This window comes from Euprymna scolopes, chromosome 4, assembly GCF_053919585.1.
Source record: "Euprymna scolopes isolate OS-2025 chromosome 4, ASM5391958v1, whole genome shotgun sequence".
NCBI lineage: Eukaryota > Metazoa > Mollusca > Cephalopoda > Sepiida > Sepiolidae > Euprymna > Euprymna scolopes.
The window spans coordinates 52,897,814-52,916,534 of NC_136485.1; positions in this window are offsets into that span (position 1 = coordinate 52,897,814).

The following is an 18,721-nucleotide window of genomic DNA, read 5'->3' on the forward strand; positions in this document are numbered from 1 at the left end:
TCCTCACCTCTCTCTAACTATATATTATTATATCACAGTTGATTTATGTTGTGGAAGGATCTACCTAATTAGCATACGTTGATTGTCCACTATATAAATATGGTTGGTATCGTAAAGATGGGAGACACCCAACGAGAAGCAGCGAGAGATTCAGAGAGACACGAGATTGAGAGTCGACGACCATCCAGACGACACCCTCTCCAGCGATAATCTCCCCATCACTATATAATGGACGCTATGGAAATATGTATATATACTTTTTTGCTTTCAATACGTGTTTTCTCTTTTACTTATGTATTGCAGTTATTTAAGCTCATGTGTTCCGTCCAACGTCAACAATTTACAAAAAGTTTAATGAATAAAATGGCCTAGGAACTCATTGAATTAGGCGCATATATAACTATATAGTATTGAAAAAGACTGGCTATTTGACGGCACGTTCGCATTCAGTTTCAAAGAATGTTCAATTCCCATGTTTGCCACCGCCACGTTCCCCTCTATTATAAGAAGTTGATCTCTTTATACAAATTAATCTTACTAGAAAGACATCAGATTTAGTAAATCATCTTTTTCTGATAAATTGATAAGATTAGTGGTTGGTGGGCAGAAATCAGAAGCTGTCACTATTAATGCTGGAGTACCTCAGGTATCTATCCTTGGCCCTGCTCTTCTCCTGATCGTCGTCAATGATCTTCCAAACCATATCATTACATTATTCGTAGACATTTATGATAGCGACACTACAATCTATAGTAGCACATCAAAGACTGTAAAGCTATAATAACAATGATATATGTATACTTAATGACACTATCCCTGAGTGAACTCAAGTCCTTCATCAATTGTGAATCATGTGGTAAAAGAGCTATTTCCTTTAACAAATTTAAGGGAGTTGATTCAGTTGTTTTTAATCCAATGTCTTTGGTTATTTTTGACGTATTAATTTATTAAGAGCAGTGTGATAGAAAATTAGTTCCTCTCTAAGTTGATCTCTCTCCTCTTACGGGTCTTTCTTTTTTTGTGCTTGGGCCATCATTTCACACACGGCTCGTTGTGTTTACATATAACCAATGTAAGCCTGTCAGCGCTCTATTACATAAGAAGCATAGGGGCGATAACCTTTGTATCAAATATTTGCCTTTAATATATAATGTTCAACTTATTAATTGTATTTTTCTTAGCTGTCTTAAAGTGATCAATCATACCATAGCTATTTTTCTTCGATCCCCTTCATTTTTTATATATTTACTAAGGTTATACATTTCAAATAAACATATAAACGAACGGAAATAATAAAATTAATGGCATGTTAATATTTGAATAGTTGAAACATCTTATAATATAAAAAATACTAAAAACAAAAATCCCTCTGACTCTTATATCGATAATGGCAGCAGTGTAGGATTCGTATCCGTTGTTGTCTTTGTACTCAATTGATTTATTTTCTGTTTGAAATAGGTAGCGTTGCTTTCGAATTCATCAATTATATTAGATTGTACCACACTAGACAGATATAACAGTACGTTAATGTAAATCGTTTTATGAGCGAAATGAATTTTTGTAATTCGATGATTTGTAATAGAAATGCAATCCTTGCACCAGATTAGATCTGGAATGGGCAAAGCAATATCTATGTTTCTTTTAAGATGCACATTTAAATGACTGTAAAACTTCGAATAATCACTAAATGATTCAAATATGTGCAAGTTTAAGAAATACCATTGTTTATATTTTACCATTATTAAGAGAAGCGATCGGAAACTAGAATGACATAGACTATATTATCACATATTAAAATTCATTTAAAATATACTAAAGAAAAAGAATGAGTATCACAGTCTATGTATCAATTTCTTTCTGTCATAAACATTTTTATTACAGGTGCTTAAAATCTTCCCGGGATTATAACATTAAATTTTATTTGATAAAATTTAGGGTTTAATCAGTGGTTATTATAATTTCGATTGCGAAAACTTAACCGTTAAATTTAGCTAAAATAATGTCTTATTCTCAATGTCTTATTTCTGAAATTTAAATCCCAGACTCTGCATATTTCTTTCTAATTCTTTCAATCATTAAATGCCTGGCTATATTTTGTACGTTTTAGTGTGGGTATGTGTCTATTCCGTCCACCATAAATGTAACTTTCGTCCGGTTTCTATGTATAAGTATTATAAAAATTAACTTTTGAGAGATTAAAAGCAGAAAACTTTACAAATAAAATGCACTCAAGCTCAACGTACATGTTCTGAACTTTCTATCAATTTTGAAATTAACCTACAGTTTCTATTTTTATCATCATATTTTTTTCTGGTTGCGTTTTTTTTGTTTGCGTTTGTGCGCGCGTGTGTATTGGTCTGGCATTTTAAAAAAAAATTATTTATTTTTTTTAAAATCGTGCCTTTAGATATTCGCTTATAGTCTAGAGTATTTTTGCCTTCTGCCTGAAATATATAGTCCGTTCAGTTTTTAAAAACCGTGGAACCTATATTTTTACATTATTCATCTAGTGATTTATATTCTTGGTTATGCTGTGTAATTTTTCAGAGTTAATCTTTCGTCTGAATACACACTTATAACAGATAGTATCGTAATCGACTTAAACCTGACAGGGTCGAACTTAATTTAATGCTAAAAAATAATATGTCCGGGTTATAGTGCACCATTTATAACACAATCATCCGGTCACTGGCGTGTGGCTGACTTCACATGTTACACTAATTGTCTTAGAAGTATTCTCATGAAGATGTGAATATGAGAAGTTATTAGGGTGTGTGTAACAAGATGAAAATCATACCTGTGATGTTGGATGTGGGTGTGGCTCCTTTATTTTCTCAAGATGACTTCTTCACCCTGGTAGCATTTTTCTTCTTCGTTCTCCGGACAACCTCGTTGTTTGAGAGCATTCATGGCAGACTCAATAAAACACACAACACGACTCAATCGTAATATTTATGAGAAATTTTAACTATTTTATTTCTGTACATAAATATATTACGATATTTTAAAATGTTTAACAAAAATGATCAAAAGCAATATATATTTCACGGAGAGACAGAAACACGCGTTCTTACCCCATGTCGTCCGGTTGAAAAAGAGATCGATCTAGAAAAAGAAATTCTGGGCGTCCTTTTTTTGTATTTCTACGCTTATGGTTAAGGCACAACTCGCTCGTGCTGTATAGTGTGTTAACAGCCGAAGCACTGAGATATACTGCTCTCAATCGTAGGCTAAAAACTTCAGATAATATTTCGTCAAACTCTATTCTTTACTTATAAAGTTATTGTTATTATTTTCATAGTAAAATCCATCCCATATTTTCGTACTTAAGCTAACTTTCCTCAATCTGGCTCCATTATAAACCTATCAAATAGAGCCTTCAAATAAATCAAGTACTTCCTGGGATAGGTCACATAATGAAAGATACTTGGTAGTTCAATTACAACAGTTATTAAAGTACAATTCGACCACCAGAGACTGTTGGGGTACAAATCCTGTATCGTAGAGCAACATATATCAATGTATATATATATATATATATATATATATATATATATATATATATATATATATATATATATATATATATGGGGGCGCGTGTGTGTATGTGTGCGTGCGTGTGTATACATATATATATATATATATATATATTATATTGTATTATATTATATATGTTCATATATTGCAACCCAACAAACCATATTACATACGTATACTCACACAGATGTTTAAGTCTTGTAGCTGGGGGCAAATGAATTAATTGGGAGAGATGCACCCCAGTGTTCTTAAAGATATGGATATAGGAGAATGGAACTCTGATATAAAAACGTTCAGTTTACTATATACTATGTCCTGTAGCAGTGATCAGCATCGACAAATAATCAATTGCAAACGGCTGTCCCCTAAATGTGTGATTTTTTTACTATTGACATAATGTATCTAGAGGTGTTCTTATGTGTATTTTCTACAGAAATATATCACAGAATTATTTAAAATCGATAATGAGGACAATCCGACAAGGTAGAAATCCCATCCTTGCTAAAGTTAGCATTTTCATATATTTTAACATCAGAAATGCATGTAAGACGTTATTACACAGCACAAACAAAAAAAAAATTCTATTCTTTATATTCTTTTATACGACAAGATTGTGTTTGAAATAACCGCCTTTTAGAACATAAATGAGCTATGATATTTTTCTTTTGCACGTTCACAATCAGTCAAAGTAAACATAGAAAATTATTTTATTAAATTCACCAAGTGGTGTTTGAAATACATGGGGGCCTTCGAAACAAATGTGTCTTTGTCGACCACGATTCAACCCTGATATTTAATTTTTGATTTTAAACTGAAAATTAAGACAATATTTAAAACATAATTTGATAAGATAAACAGAAGTTATTATTAAGTCTCATGTAGGTTGTAGACAAATCTTCTATAGAAAGAACGCCAACTTCCTTCCATTAAATCGATGCGGTGGACCGCAACAAGATCAAACAATCAATGGACCCAATAGGTAAATAATAACAGATTAATAATTGCTAACAGATTAGTAATAAGTATAACAGCATCAACAATTTCTGAGCATGTTAGAAAGTGTGGTGGTATCTCCAAATATATACGTAGACATCCGGAGAGTGCTTTGTGATAAGAGTGTCGTTCACAAACCAAACGCCTCATATTAAAACTCAATTAATTGGAGTACCGTAGCAACGGCTTTCTTACCATAATGCCTCCCAAAGTTCTACTTAATACTAAAAGTTAGGAAACGCATTCTTATACCCAGTGATTTAACAACGTCTCTCTGCGTTATAAGTAAATTAATGATAGAAGCTGTGCGCTTACAGTTTCAGAACATCAATATCTGAAATAAAAATGTGAATCTTTAATGTTCAGTTATCATAAGAATATCATTTGACAAAAGTCCAGCGTAATTTTTTAAAAGTTTTAAGGCAGGGTTACTTTCGGAAACCGCCCATATATATATATATATATATATATATATATATATATATATATATATATATATATATATATATATATATATATATATATATATATATATATATATATATATATACAAATAGAGATACCGCAGATCTTCCCAGGGCATAGCTCTACGCTTGGATATGTACGTATATATATATATATATATATATATATATATATATATATATATATATATATGTATATATACGTATATATATATGTGTGTGTGTGTGTGTTTAATGAGAATCTTAGATATAACATTAAACATTAAAAGTGACCAGATATAAATTTTCAAATGCAAATAATAACATTTTAAGATATATGACACATTCCCATATAAAAAATGTTTGCTAAAATAATAAAATAAATTGAACTATTTCTTCTGCAATAAAATATTCTAACAATACTGTAATAATTTCTTACAATTATATTATTAGTAAAAAATAGTATGTGTGTTTTATCTTAATAGGAATAGTGCTGAAAAATGGAAACAAATTAGAGAAAAAATTGATATGATTGCAGATCCTAGAAGCCATGTTACGTATATTTGGTATTTAATCCAATATATATATATATACATATATATATATATATATATATATATATATATATATATATATATATATATATATATTACTTTGTAATCCGGTTGTTGATTAGAACCCCTTAAACATAGTATATTGCTTATACGGTCATCTGCATGGCAATATTGTATATAGAGGTAATTCCTGTACCATGCATTAAAGATTTTCATTCGTCTCTCTCTCTCAACATACGATATTGTCATTGTTGTAATATGGGTAGTATATGCTACAAAACTTTTCAAATTATAGGAGGAAATAGTATAAACGAAATCGTATTAAAATGTATAAATTAAATGTTAGAATATATATTGAAATTCAATAAAACTTTTGCGACACCTTAAAATTTATGTCAGTCATAATTAAGCTGAAATATTAAAGAAATAATGACAACATCCCTAGTAAATCCAACTTTAAGAAACAATATATTACATATTTTTCGGAGGTAAGTCTGCAAGAAAAAGTTCAACATCAAAAAGTATATACGTTATAAGTTATATATCGAACATAGCTAGAATAGAAATCTGATTCATAGTGCGAAGGTATACTTTTCGAAATTATTAAAAACCTAAGGAAGACACGTGCGGGAAAGCGATGAGTAATAAAACACATACACACACACATATATATATGTATATATGTACGCATATATATATATATATATATATATATAATTATACATATATAGAAATATATATATATATAATTATACATATATAGAAATTATATATAATAATTATATATAATTATACATATCTAGAGATTCATACGCAGACACACACACAGATTTTAAATGGTAGTTATGTGTTTATCTTTTTTACATATTGTTCCCACTGAATAGCTAGTATTCATCCACAATTCATTACCTTTCATTTTCCAGTTACACACATAATAAATTATTCCACAATGAGTTCTAGCTATTCACATTAGCTGCGAAGTACAAGCCAGCTTGTTCGAGATTATACATCTTCTTACAAAACTATCACGCTTGACCTTAACAAACATAGCCACTACCATTATAACCTAAACCAAGCCGAATGATTTTTCCTTTACTTCACTTCAATAATGTACTATTTCATTTGCTATATTATAGTTTTATATACTATATCCTGCATAAACGAACGAGAATATAACCGGAAACTTGGATCTTCTACAGAACAGCGAGCAAGAGATTATAGAAGCAACTATACGGGGATATATATATATATATATATATATATATATATATCCCCGTATAGTTGCTTCGTATATATTAGTATATGTATAAATATATATATATGTATATATAAATTTGTATTCCTGTCCGTTTATTTGTTTGTTAGTTTGTTCACAATTTGATTAATATATACAAAACGTGTTTTACTTTAATTTTTCACATGTTTCTATATATATAGTGTTATACTTGCAAATATATCTAATTATGAGATCGCCTTATTTGCATATGACATTAAGTACATACATTTTACTAAATAGCCGTATCTCAGTTAAAGTTTTTACCGATATGATTATTTTAATATTTTATTTAAAATTGTTGTTTTTTTATATTTGAAACGACAATTATATTGATCATATATTTAATTTAATTTGTTTTTGAAATAATAGTTCCAGCTGCGACCTTTTTAAAAAAAAGATTTTTAGAGAAATTCCCCCCTAGATCCTATGCATAAAAAACAAACGTTCAGCATATATCATTTTGTATGGTCATTAAGTTTCTAGCTAGAAAAATAATCCCGTGTAGATAGAAAAAATGTTTAGTTTTTATTTTTTTTTTTAATATTCAAACCAGAAAACACTTACGAAAAAAACTGAAAATATTTCATTTGTTTGTTTTATTTTATTTCTTAAACGGCAACACAGAAATTGGTAAAATTCTACCATGTAATCCAGCGTCGGTCAATACCTTAAACATATTAAGATTAACTTTCCCACCTAGAAATTCCACACTTTACAGTGTTTTGTTTTTCTTTTTCGCTTTAAATTCATCGATTGCAAATTAATTTTTAATTAAAAAGGGAACTTTATACGACGTGACCAAGAAGCGTTTAATCCCTAAAAATGGGCATCTATTTTTTTCAGCCTAACGCATTTAACAGCCTTTATAATTATGAGAGAAGAAATTTTGAAAAAATATAATGTGGGAATGGGGAAGCATTTGTCTATATAAATTTAAGTTGAAATGAGCACCTATTTGTTTCCCACCAAGCGTCAGTTCTAGCATTTTTGTTAAGTTTAGCGATTGAAGGTGAGGGCAAAATCTGACAAATGATTTTTTTTACTGGTGGTGGGAATTATATTGAAAAAATTAAATAACAATAAATTTTATTATTTTTCCTGATACCAATCTCTACTTTTACCTAGAAATTTATTAAACAAAACAAACCACAACTTATAACAAATTTTTTTGGGGGGGAATTACATTAGAAAAATAAAACGACAAATAAAAAGCCAATCGCCTCCCTCCAAAAAAATCAAACATTTCTTTTCTTTACAAAAAAAGCTAGTAAAAAGTTTCTTTACAAAAGATAATGGTTAATGTGCAGTTTAGCGGCTTAAATTATTTGAGAGACAAAAAAATTTTTAAAAACTATTTATTTATATATAAAACACTATACGATCCAAAAATCATTTTTATGATTTTTATCACTTTTATTAGACTAAATGTGGACGACTTATAGGATTAAAATTTTGACTTTTTTTTAGGTTTGACGGATTGGCTTTTTAAGGCCAAATTGTGCCTATTTTACGCTTTTTATCCCCCCAAACAATATGTCGGACAAAAACAGTTCATGAACGAGCTTTAAAGGGGCAATCTGCCAAAGTTTAGAAAGGCCAAATTTTTAAAGCAATATAGCGGCCAGAATAATAAATATAAATGATAAAAACATAATATAAATTACCTTTTTTCTGATTTTATTTAAGCCTTTGTGACTAACAATATGTTTTATATAAAAATAAATAGGTTTTAAATTTTTTTTTGTCTGGCAAATAATTTACGCCGCCAAAATACACATTTACTTAAATAAAAAAATAAACGCACACCTTCATATCTATATACGTTGCTTTTTGGGTTAAGAAAATCGAGAGATATTTTAGGACAGTAATCTCTTCTGCCGCAATATCTGGTAAAATGGGTAGCAGATACTTATTTTTGGGAGGCAGTCACATTTACATGTTTTCATCTGTTCGTTCATCTTACAACGTACTCACGCAAGTATGTATGGGTATATATATATATATATATATATATATATATATATATATATATATATATATATATATATATGTATATATATATATATATATGAAGAGAGATAGATAGAGAGAGAGAAAGAGAGAGAAAGAGGTCAGAAAGGCAAAGGGAAAGTGAGAAGGTAAAAGAGTGAGACAGGGAGGTAAAGAAAGAAATAAAGAGATGGAGAGAGAAAAGCGTCGCCATCTTCCGTGCTATAATTCAAGTCTACCTATACGTTTATAGACTTCCATCGAAGGCCGGTAACATCAGAGCTTCACCGTGGCCAAGCATTTATATTTTCGTCACTTCCTTTTCCTTCTGTCGTTACTCGTCCGAGCCGAGGTTCTGCGGGTATTTGTTGCGCTCGAAAAAATTGTTTAGTTGTTTTTACGTTTTGTTCTGAGAGCACTTCGGATAATTGCTAATGTTAAATGTTTGTTTCTAATTTAAACGCAAATATATCAGAGAGCGAAATATTATTTCAACTTGCTATATATATATATATATATATATATATATATATATATATATATATATATATATATACCTCGTTACAAAATTATGTGCTAATCGATATTTTTGATCTAACTTCGATAGTTTTGAAAGAAAATTTGTGGAATTTAGCACGTTATATGGCAACACTAACACCAGCGCGGATCTAAAATGTTAAACTAATCTGCACAGTAATAAACAATTAGCAGCTATTTTGGTGATTTGCATTTTAAAGCGTGCCAACTTCATATCCAACCATGCTAAACTATGGCGAAGTGGTAAAAGACCATCGAAACCTTGGTTATTCTAGGAATTTATGAATTGAGAACAACAATAATAAAGAAGAAACAAATTCACTATGGTTTCATAGTACAACGAATATATTATATAATTGCCAGTTTTCTTGACAAGACCAAAAACCTTTGGTCCATTAAATGTGTCAAACTTTCGATTTCATCTGATGAAAAGTATTTTGTAGCAGTCAGAATAGCATTCCAGAGGTCATCTTTGGAGTTGTACTGCCTTCCTCCGGAGTAAATATTTTGTTTCAAGATGCTCCACAGATTTTCGATGGGATTTCCAACAGAAGAACAGGATGACCATCGCATTATGTCCCCATATCTGGCAGAAACTCTCTCCAAATATTCAGTGGCTATCCCTGCAGAATTAGACCGTGCATTATCATGCATGTATACCATCTTTTTCCGGAATGCCAAATTATTCTTCTTTTGTCAGGGTTCCAAGTGACCCTTAATGAAATCAATGTAGAGTTTGGCGGTAATTGTCACACCATCTGCGACGTTGAATGGTCATATCAGCTCATGATTGAAGCCCAGAACATCACACAACCCCATTCTTGGTGACGCCTGATTCTTTGGGGGCGTAGACCCTCATTATGGTGCCACCCTCCCCTCAATCCATCGGGTCCATCAAGGGTCGCTTAACACTCATCGGTGAACAAAAAAAGTTTAAAAATGCACCTTCATGTGATCTCTTGCCCACATCAGGAACGCCAGCTTTTTCAAAACGTTATTTGCTAGTTTCAAGTGGGTCACGGCGAACTTCTCTTTTAATCTTGCTACTTGTTCGATGTGATGCATAGGATTTCTTCTGAATTGTCCCTTTGTCAGAACGTCCGTTGCAAATTTGAGGATACGTACAGTATTTTTCTTGTACGATGATCTTGGTGTAATTCCTTGGCAATTTCTTAGGTGGAAATCGTTTTATTGAGCGTTTCAACACTTTTAGACTTCTCAGCTTGACTTAAAGAACCTTTACGTTCATCTTGCATATAAAGTTGGTACGCTGAAAAAAACTGAAACTCACCAAAATGGATGACATTTGCTCGCTATTGCGAAGACCAGCTTAAAATGTCATATCTACGTATGCGTTAGTGTTGCCGTGTAACGTGCTAATTTCCACAAATATTTATTGAAAAGTATCGGATAAAAAATATCGATTTACATATCATTCTGGCGCGTATATATATATATATATATATATATATATATATATATATATATATTGAACATACTTGTTTGTAGTTAAAATACCTTAATATCAATGAAAAGGCAAATAAGTTGCAAATAGGTCACAAATTTAATTAGGTTGCTGAGAACAACATTTCTTTAAAAATAAATAAAATGTATGTTTCTGTTGTTTAAAAGTAAAATTTAAAAAAAGTTTACATTGTCAAATTATAAAATCTACTCTTTATACGTTTATATTATTAGTAAAATTGTGTAGATATTGTTTAAAATAAATAATAATTGTTTACTATTTAAAGAAAGCATTATGTTTATCCTGTTATGTTTTTTCAATACCGTTTAGATATTTACATAATAATGTATAGGTGACTAAAATGATTTAGTTTGTTTTAATTAATAGAGGGTGTTCGCCTCCTAAACTCAAGTATTGCAAACAGAAATATAGTACATATATATATGACACCGACTTTCAAAGTTACATTTCGGGAAAATATTGTGACAACCAAAAAATGAGGTGTCCATTTTGAAAGCTTTTCTTAACATGAGGAGGTTGGTGGTTGGGTTACAAAAACAACAAGAACAACAGCCGTACTTTGATTATTTACAGGGGAGGCATGCTACCATCATACAACGCAAGTTTACGGGTCGAGAGAGTACTATTTATATAAAAAAATACTGAGAATGGTAAAAACCGCTCTGCTAGAGAGTGTTAACCGGGAGAAATTACACTACTTGAATTGTGTAACTCCATTGGTTGATTGGTTAAACACATTGATGTGTTATGTCTCATTGGTTGATTTGAATTTTAACCGCGAGCGCGGGAAGGTATAAACTGAAAACTTCATCCCAGAACAAAAAAAATTAAAGTAGGGCGGATCCATATTACTTTTCTTATTAATTTAAGAAACGTTGTACCACAATATTGTCGCGGTAGATTTGAGACCATTTAACCTACTATATTAGAGGTTTTTTTTTCTGGAAGTAATATCATATTCAAAATCTGAGAGGAAGGTTGAATAATACTTTTTACCATTTTGTCGGAATTCCGCTTTTTTTTTAAAATAGGTCCATTGTTGTAAATGAACTTCAAAATAACGACACTCTTCTCAGGTTTTACTTTTCCGCTTCGTCAGCAAGATTACGCAAAATAATTTTCCAATCGTGAATGTGATACGGTCTGCCTTCTATCAATAGGTAAGTGCGCTTTTCGATGTCGTATTTGATTTTCCGCTCTGCCAGAGTTCTAATTATGTAATAATAAATTCTTCACATTACACACAAATATATATTGGGCGGACTCAATAATCAAATTAAGTTTTACATACGTTTCAGTACCTCAGCAGAAAAAAAATTATGTGGCAGAGATTCACTGCCACAAATATGCTAATAATACAATATATAATTTGATAGGATATTTTTATGGATCAGAAATAATCGGAAATAGTGTTTTAAACGATATAGAGGGTCTGCATTATGATATACTGAAAGAGAATCAAACTTACTATTAGTGCGAGAAAGAGCTGAAAATAAAAACATCAACCTGTTTTTGAGTCGATTTTCCTCAAGATATATATGAGGATATTGAGAAATATAAGAGACACCTATACGATTGAACCATTTGTTTTTAATATTTGTACGTTTTTTAATGTTTTGTTTTACTAAGTGATTTATATCAATATTTTTTTGACAATAGCGCATCAATTGCTTTTTTTTATAAATTGAAACATCGATAAAGTGTGTAATTCAAATATTTTCTGATGAATCTTATATGCAATCTTAATATAGAATACAATATTTAACAATGATACATTATCTAATGATTGAGAATTACCTTTTTTTATTTTTTTTGTCAGTTTCTTTCGAACAACTCTGATGCACTGAATCCTAATTCTATGTCTTGATTGAAAATTAGTATTTATATTACAAGCACTATTCACGTCGGTATTTTTGGAAGATATTTTGAAAAAAATGTGGATGTTTAGTCATGAAAGATCAGCATTTTCCCAGATATAAACGATGAAGAGCTGCCTGTTTGGTAAGATTAGTGCGTTGTAAAGGAAGGCATATCATCAACGGTTTTTTTTAATCACTGCACATCAAGCTCGGCTTTAAAAATATTTCATAAATGCTACTGACAAGGATAGCAACTGTTTCCTTTATTTGTGGCAAGCTTTTCAGGAATGACTTATGTAGAAGTTGAATATCGTTTTGTTTTACTCTACTCTGATCCGAGAGCCTATCACATATACGGAGTTCAGAATGTCAATGATTAAGTGCAGGAGAAAGTGTAGAAGACCGTTTTCTGGCAGTGATAAACTCTCTTAGAAACAATAAGGCTAGTAACTACGCAGTACCCGGAAACTTTAAGAAACCTGAACTGACACATGCGAATAAAGATGCACTCTTTTTACATACATATACGTTTCTTGTGTTCAATGAATGCCAGTAGATGGATAGATTTCATCAAATGGGCACAAGGTCGGTAGGACACATTTATAATTGCTGACAACTATTGGAACCTAACGAGATAGTTTCCTGAATTTACCATTCACAAAGTTAAATAAAACGGATGTTTAAACTCTGACGTTTTATCAATGACAGAGCAACATGCAATTTAAATGTACTTAGGTTAATATATGCCAACATTCAGTGTAGAGTAATCGATGTTTTTACAAGGCAATCAATATATAATGTTGGCAAAATAGATCTTAAAAATTGTTTTAGGATGATATATCTTGACAATAATAAGCGGATAATGCAAGGGATATTTAATTAATTTTGTCCCAAGACTAGATATGTTTTAATCATCGTAGAAAAACGTAAACCTGCTAGAGAGAAAGCAGTGCGAATTACCAACTACGAAGGACACAATACGCTAAATCATCTGTGAAAATATAGACCGTATGCAACAAGTAATACAAAACATATTATAGTGCATTTAACAATAACGTAGTAAATGTTTACTATGAGTTTACTCTGAGCAAAAATTATGATTAAATTTATCTTCTCATTCATTCATACATATTTGAATATAATATAATATAATATAATATAATAACGCTTTATTATGCATTTTATTTAAAATACCATTTATATAATATAATGTCCTGATCGCTGTTTTCTAATACTGAAACGGTCAGATAGAACAAAGTTGTCGATTGTTTCTTTTTTATCTTTGATTTTAACTGTTCTGTTTTTTACTGAGTCTTATTGATTAATTTCTCTTGTCTGAAGAAAAAAGATATTACTTTGATAATACGAGATTAGTTTTATTTTACTCTTTTTTTGCGATAAGTTTTTAACTGAAGCGATTTTACATGATATTTTTGAACTGATTCATAACGTTAAATCAAAGTCATCATAAACAAAATATACTTATAACAATATAGAAGCAGTATGAAGATAATGGACATGATTATGATATTAAGTGCAAATGTTAAGACTTTTGAAAAAAGTTCATAATTCAATTAATTTTTATTTATTTTTATATATTGCATTATCCTCATCTTTTTTCTTGGTTGTTTCACGAAGTCTCGGCCAACTATTCCTCTGGCCTTCTCTGAGTGGTAACCGTGAATCTTCTGGCCGCAGTCACTGCAATTATTGCCTTCTGTTGTTGTCCTCTCACCACGTTTTGGCCAAGTAAGGCTCCGGCCGGTTTTGGGTAGGATTTAAACCGTTATCTTAAGGCAATTCTCAGCTCTCTATATAAACTGCGTCACGGGCCCCCGAGGGGTGTTGATGGAGTACTTGAGAGTTTGATATTGTATATCTTTTCTACGGTATTTACGTAAATTAATAACGTATTGCTGATTTTTATTATTATATTATCGCCTTAATATAATAATTATGCATGAAGGATTTTTTTCATTCTTCTTCTTCTCCTTCTTCTTCTTCTTCCTTTTCTTCTTCTTCTTCTTCTTCTTCTTCTTCTTCTTATTATTATTATTATAAACTCACCAGGAGTATTCACACAAGCCATCATAAAAGTTTCTTCTTTGAGAACAATTTGTGGTGTTTCCTGGATTCTCAGTGAAAACAGGACTTCCTATATTTCCAGTATTTTTTAACCTTTTCCATAAACTTTTGAAAAATAGTTTGCGTTATCACAACAACCGCTTACCATTGATTTATCGTTGGCAGTAACCATTGGTATTCACTAGAATTCAGGTTGTAATAAGCCTATCAAAGATCCCAGTCTCCTTTTCACATCTCCAGATTAGGTATGGCTAGTGGTTTCTCTCTTCGGCCTTATCTTCCTCCTTTACCATACTTTTGCTGTGGTGCTTGTTGATAGAGACATTCACAAAAAAGTGGCCGCAGTTTTTTTTCTATTAGTAAAGTTCAGTTCTCATGATTTAATGTGATGTAACTTTTTGTTTTACATTTGTAGCTATGTATGTATAGTGTTTATGTGTAGTTTATATGTGGTGTCCGTCTCCACCTTCAATAGATTCCCTTAGTATTTTTTATGTTTTCATTATTGAAATTCGTTGTAGTTCCTCAGGAACCCCTCTGACCCTTATCTCTCCCGTTCTTTTTTCGAAGTTTATTGGTATCCTTCCTAGCGTTTCTACTTTTAGTTGTGTTGTATTTAATTTCTTCATCCTCCAGATCCCTTCGAGCTCTCTGGTCAGTTCTCTGTATTTGTTCCTCTTCCCATTGTCCGTTCTTTTTTGCTGGCAGGGCAGGATCATTAAACTGGAAGGGCGTTTCCTTCTTCTAAACTTTTATGACAGCCGACCTTTTTGCTTGAATGGGTTTATCAATTTATATATCCATGCCCCATAGGACAATATGACTTTGCTTTTCCATTACTGCTGCCTATTTCTGTTTCTACTATGTGTATGCATGTTCAAAATTCATTTGTTTGCATAACTTTCAATGTATAGCCTTCCACATTGATTGTGTCTATTTTTATATTTTCTGGGCTAATTTTATGCATTCACATGTCATGTGGTTTATTGCTTGGTCTCCTTGTGGACAGAGTCAGCATTTGCTATTTTCTTGTGTGTGGGCGATCATTGCTTTGATGTAGTTCGTTCTAACTGCATTATCTTGAGAAGATGTTATTTGTGGTACAGTTTCGCTGCAAATATGTGCTTTTCATAGCCATTCCTAAGTGTCTTAGTACGTTTCTTTTTTTAATTACATTTTTACCCCAAAACAGGCACATTCCCACTTTGGTGTAGGGGGCTACCATCAGGGACAACATCTACTGGGGTGCTATATTGCTATTTGGGCAGCAACATGTCGGTTCTCGTTGCACTTGAACTTCTGCATGTCAGTACAGTTGGGGAAGCAGGGACCTGGAATGGAATTCCAAAGTCTAACTGTTCTGGGGAAGAAACTACTGGAGTCAAAATATATTTTACATCTAGGAATATCTACGGTGTGGGGGTGGGATTTAGCTGCCTGTCGAATTTGTCGAGGGTGTCTTCGTCGTGGGAGCATAAGTGTCTGCAGTTCGCCAGAGCATTCACCATTAAAATACTTGTGCAATAGGAAGAGGGATGCCACATTTCATCGATGAGACAGGGGATGAAGCTTACATGCCAGTTATAGGCATATCAGATTGGCGACTCTTTTTTTTTTAACCTTGTTTAGGAGCGAGAGACTAGTAGCAGATGCACCAGCCAAAATGTGACAGCAATATTCTATACATGGGCGAATGGTGGCCTGATAGAGATACAGTATACTTTCGGGTGTTAATAGTTTTCTAGCACGGTATAGAGAGCCTACTTTCTTTGCAACGGCCCTAGCATAGCTTTCAATGTAATTGTTCCAACTTATGTTTCCTGTGACCGTTAAGCCAAGCAGTATAAAGATATGATCTAAGATAAAGAGTCACTGGCCATTGCTATTGGTGGCAAAGAAGGTTCCTTGATATCATTGAAGGAAACCAGTTTAGTCTTGACAGCATTGAATGTGACCATCCATTTTCACCTATTCCACTAAAGATTGGAGGTAATCCTCTAATGTTTTTGCCATTCATTTAGATATGTGTATATTTGTTTTCCTGTCGTGCCTGTTATAGAGTGGCGCGTCATCAGCAAATATACCCATCTCAGAGGCAATTTTGTCAGGGAGGTGATTAATGAATATTAGGAAATAGAGAGGTCCAAGGATAGACCCCTAAGGCACTTCCGCATTTATAGCATATTGTTTAGATGTACGACCGTCGAGTACAACATGGATTTTTTCTCTTATCTAAGAAGGATTTAATTAATTTAAGTATTCTATCAGTGATACCGTATGATCTAATTTTTTTCTGAGGAGATCCTCATCTCATACCTTGTCAAAAGCCTTAGATATATCTAGAGCCACCGCTCTGTTCTCCCTCACTTTGTCTAGTGATTAGTATATAAGTTCAGAGACTACGGTGAGGATGTCTGCTCTGGAACGTGCTGGTCTAAATCGACATTGTTTATCATTCAGAAGTTTAGCATCTATAAGGTGATAGACTAGAGCATGGTTAATTAAGGTATCAAATATTTTGGCGAAAAGTGGGAGGAGTCTAATGGGGCAATAATTTGATGAGTCAGTTCTTTCACCAGAATTCTTGAATACTGGTACCACAGAAGCAGTTTTCAATCAGCCAGGAAAGCAAGGTTCATTAAGGCGTTAGTTGTAGAGTTTGGAGGGAACTGGAGCTACTTCGGCTGAGCACATTCTTATTAGCACAGCTTGGATGAGATCGGGCCCACATGCTTTTGAAGTGTCAAGGTTTTTTATGATAGCATGCACCTGAGCAGGGGTGATTTTTCGATCGTCTAGCGTGGCGTCTGTCCACAAGGGAAAGTCAGGCAGGGGGTGGTTTGAAGGGTTCAGTGTGGTGTGTGAGGCAAACCGACTAGCAAGCATATTAGCCGTCTCGGTTGCTGAGCAAACAACCTCGTGATTGTTCGTTAGTTGGGGAATTGTTGATTGCTCATTATTTACTACATTGTAATAAATTTTCCAGAAGTCAAGAGTTCCTAATTTTTGTGCTTCGATGTGTTTAATAGTGTTGCCAGTAGATTTTCTCTTAGATGCCGCTATTTCTTTCCTGGCGTTACTTAAAGCTCCAATGTATTTCTGTATGTTTAAACTGGAGTTATGTTGGTTAAATCTGTGGTATGCATGCTGCCTTTGAGCAATGGCAGTTGAGCAAGTAGAAATACACGATTGGGTAGAGTGGGAACATATGCTTCAATTGCCATTTTGAATCATTCAGTGGTCTAATTTGCGCACTGTTCAGCAGGAAGAGAAAAATATTTCCCCATGGGGCATCTCTAATTACAAATTACAAAATAAAATAAGAAATTTAAAAGAGAAGAAACAACAAAGTTAGTATTTTTTAGGACGAGGATGGATAAGGATAACCTTTATCTTGCCACGAGCACCACGGCAATTCCAGTGCCACGGATAACCATATTTGGTGGAGGGGTGGAGTGATTTCTTTGACCGGATATTATATGTGTTTATAACTGTATATAGGAGATAAATTCATTTTTCGAATTCAACGCACATGCGCGTATATGTTAATTTTATTTTTTTCTTAGCTTTAAGTTCATCTGACTTCGGCGGTAGATAAAATAAGTCCATGTCTGAGATAATTCCGGAAAATATATCCTGCCTAAGATATTTTTTCTCCAGCCGTCCTTAGTTCAGAGCGTGGAATTAATCATTTATTTAAGTGATATAGAACGTGCTTGGTGTTTTGTTGGGGAAGAATTTAAAACTAAGCAAGGAAACAAAAATAAAGACAATGCCTATATATTATTAAAATACACATAATTACAAATTATAAAATGAAATAGGAAATGTAAAACAGAAGAAATAACAAAATTAGTATTTTTAAGGGCGATGATGCATTAGGATAACACTTATCTTGCCACGAGAACCACGGCAATTCTAGTACCACAGATAACCATTTTTAGTGGAGGGGTGGAGTGATC